This window comes from Chiloscyllium plagiosum, chromosome 9, assembly GCF_004010195.1.
Source record: "Chiloscyllium plagiosum isolate BGI_BamShark_2017 chromosome 9, ASM401019v2, whole genome shotgun sequence".
Lineage (NCBI taxonomy): Eukaryota > Metazoa > Chordata > Chondrichthyes > Orectolobiformes > Hemiscylliidae > Chiloscyllium > Chiloscyllium plagiosum.
In genome coordinates, this window is record NC_057718.1 from 104966001 (window position 1) to 104969779 (window position 3779).

Here is a 3779-nt window from a genome sequence, read left to right on the forward strand (position 1 = left end):
GCGAACGCTGCACTGTCGGAGGGTCAGTGCTGACGGAGCGCCGCACTGTGAGAGGGTCAGTACTGTGGGAGTGCCGCACTATCTGAGGGTCAGTGCTGAGGGAGCGCCGCACTGTCGGACGGTCAGTGCTGAGGGAGTGCCACACTGTCGAAGGGTCAATGCTGAGGGTGTGCCGCACTGTGGGAGGGTCATTGCTGAAGGAGTGCCGCACTGTGGGAGGGTCATTGCTGAGGGAGTGCCGCACTGTCGGCGGGTCAGTGCTGAGGTAGCGCCACACTGTCGAAGGGTCAGTGCTGAGGGAGCTCCGCCCTGTGAAAGGGTCAGTGCTGAGCGAGTGCCGCACTGTCGGAGGGTCAGTACTGAGGGACTGGACACTGTCGCAGTGTCAGTGCTGAGGGAGTGCCGCACTGTATTAGGGTCAGTGCTGATGGAGTGCCGCACTGTATTAGGGTCAGTGCTGAGGGAGTGCCGCACTGTATTAGGGTCAGTGCTGAGGGAGTGCCGCACTGTCGGAGGGTCAGTGCTGAAGGATGTCCCATGGGAATTACCAGGCCATGATGAAGCTGCTTTTGAAACCTTTTGCAATTTTTGGAACAGTTTTGATTTATATCTCAATCGATGATCAAAAGACATTGGACTAGTAGGAGGCCATTCAGCCCATCGTGTCTGCTCTGTTATTCAGTGAGGTTGTTGCTGATCTGATAATCTTCAACTCCGTTTTCCTGCCCTTTCCCCATTCCCGTTGATTCCCTTCCTAATTAAAAATCAGGCTACATCAGCCTTGAATATACACATAACGACCCAGCCTCTACAGCCCTTTGCGGTAAAGGATGCCTAAGATTCACTCCCGTCGGAGAAGAGATTCCTCCTCATCTCTGACTGAAATCAGTGACCCCTTATTCTGAGATGGGTCTGAGAAGATCGCTGTGTAACTAGGATCAGCCTCCTTCAGACTGTATCCAATGCCAGTAAATCTTTCCTTAGGTAAGGGCACCAAAACTTTCCATATTATTCCAGCAGTGGTCTGACTATAATTTTAACAAGACTCCTCTGTTTTTATACTCCCATTTGTCTTGAAAAAAACAGTCAATTTGCATTCCCTATTACCCCCTGAAGTTGGATGCTCGCCTTCTGTGATTAACTGGTGTAAGTGGGTGTGCAACATCATTGAGATCAGTGTTAAACTGTTAATGTTAATTCACTGTCAAAACAAACCACAGGTAAGTAACTTAATCCATATAACTAGTGATTATTCTAATAGGCTACTCAGACATAAACTGTCCATCTGTCTCAAGATATATTCCTGTGTTTGAACACAATATGGAAACTGATCAAATAATTTTACTACCAGCAACAATAATAGATCTGCGCCAAAGACTGAGTAGTAACACCCATAATTAAAATTCCTTATCCTTGTCATTAAGATATTGTATTGCTGATAATTGATCCATCAAAACCTTTCCTTTGTATAGAAGTAGTGGTCTATACTGTAGGTTGGCAATATGTACGATTGCAATACTCTCAGTGTGACGGATATTTGTGCAGAGTATATAAGTTTTCCTTGGTGCGGTTGGCGGCGGGGGGAGGTGTGATATGCTGGGGTACAAAGCAGGCACGCCTGGTGACAAGGAGAGATAGGGAATCAGATTTCCGTCAGGCTTGTTGAAACATTCCCATAGGATGGAGGTGGTCCCGGGGGGAATGTTTAGTCTCAATTCTGCATCTGGAATCAATGCCTCCTGATGTGTTTCACCATGTGTCAGTCACCTGACCGACAAATAGGGCATGCTGGAGAAACTCCACATCTGTGGAGAGAGAAACAGAGTGAACATTTCGAGTCCAAAGTGAAACTTCTGCATGCAGGACTCTGTGATCTCCTGACTGTACCTCTGCAACATTAGCAAGGCAGAATGTGAACAACAACAGCTGCATTTAGATAGCACACTGAGATGAGACAAACTTGAATGGTTTACTTCACTGGTAAGTAAGCCTGCCCTCAGTTTAAGGTGATGCTGCCTTGTCACAGATTTGCTCAGCAGTGGAAATGATTATGCCTTGTTAAAATATTTTTTGTATTGAATTAAAGGAACACTATGGCACAGGAATTGGACAGCCTGACGAGTCTGTACCAGTGTTTACTCTGCCCAGGTGGTCAATACAGCAGGTTACCTGTTTGTTAGACACAGATGAGGCATTTGCTTTTACAGTCAGAGGTTTATTCCAACTCACTCACCAGGAAAATCAACAACATTGACTTCTTGTTCATAAATACATATATATATATATATATATATATATGTATATATAAGTATTTATGAAGCTCCTTGGATGCTGCCTGAACTGCTGTGCTCTTCCAGCACCACTAATCCAGAATCTGGTTTCCAGCATCTGCAGTCATTGTTTTTATCTCTCTCTCTCTCTATCGCAGAGCATGCAAGACAATATGTTTCACTGTATCTCAGTACATGTGACAGCAATAAATCAAATCAGATGACCACCCTCAGTTCCGATATGGTTATCACGTGTACTGCAGGTCCATTTGACCTTCGTCAGCTAATACCAGATACATTCTTAAAAACAAACCAATGTCTGTACAATAATAATGAAAAACAAATAAAACAGAAGAATACAAAATAACAACATATTGTACAGAATGATAGCATCTTCCTCATTTTTAGTGCGCATTAGAGTTCCACAGATTTTGTTTTCTCCAACATAGTTTCTTGGAATTAGCTCCTTTCTCTGTAAAACTATTGAAGTTGCCTGTTGCTATCCAGCCATTTCCACTCCGAGATTTCCCTGTTCTCCAACATCTGTTTTAAAACTTCAAAATCAATCCTTCGTTTATTTAATTCACATATTTCATTGAATGCATGTTATCCTATTTACTGATTATTTTATCTCTTGACCTATTGTCAATATAACACTGAGTATTGCTGCTGAACTTTTTTAGAATTCCTTACAATATTTTCACTAAGGAAAATGTCATACCAAAGACAAGAGCATCCATAGCTCAGGTAACTTTTCCTGTTCTTCCTGTTAGTTTCCTGAGTTAAAAGGCAACAAAATAATAAACCTTCCTGCATTTTGAAAACCCCCTCACAGATATTTACATAAGAAGCATCACCAAAAAAAATAAGTTTCATGATCCTGGCATGGTCTGTTGATGGAAATTTTAAAACACAGTGCTCCATTCTTAATATTTTTCCGTGTTCTGTTTGCCAAAATAATATCTTCCACATTGGGATTTTTCATAATTGCACTCAGCTCTAAAACTTTGAAACAAAACAAAATTTGAGGAGGCTGGAGATCTGAAACGAAAACAGAAATTGCTGGAGAAACTCAGCAGGTCTGGCAACCTGTGTGAAGAGAGAAAAACACAATTAACATTGGGTCATTGGATTCAAAATGTTAACCCTGTTACTCTCTCTACAGATGCAGCCAGACCTGCTGAGCTTTTCCAGCAATTTGTTTTTGTTTCTGATATTTCATACCTGCCACCTGACCTTGTTTGGGTCGACAGCTAACTAGGAGAAAGTGAGGACTGCAGATGCTGGAGATCAGAGTCGAGAGTGTGATGCTGGAAAAGCACAGCAGGTCAGGCAGCATCCGAGGAGCAGAAGAATCAACGTTTCAGGCAAAAGCCCTTCATCAGGAATGAGGCTTGTGGGTTGGGGCTGAGAGATAAATGGGAGGGGGTGGGGCTGGGGTTGTGGGGTGAAGGTAGATGAGAAAGTGATAGGTGGATGAAGGTGAGGGAGAAGGTGATAGGTCAGAAG

General features: G+C 43.3%; 1 protein-coding gene across 1 annotated transcript in view; it reads right to left on the bottom strand.

The window, feature by feature from the left end:
• LOC122553282 (galectin-related protein-like) overlaps positions 1-3779 on the bottom strand; it is a 29001-nt gene that overhangs the window by 11687 nt on the left and 13535 nt on the right. The gene's annotated exons all lie outside the window — the stretch shown is intronic.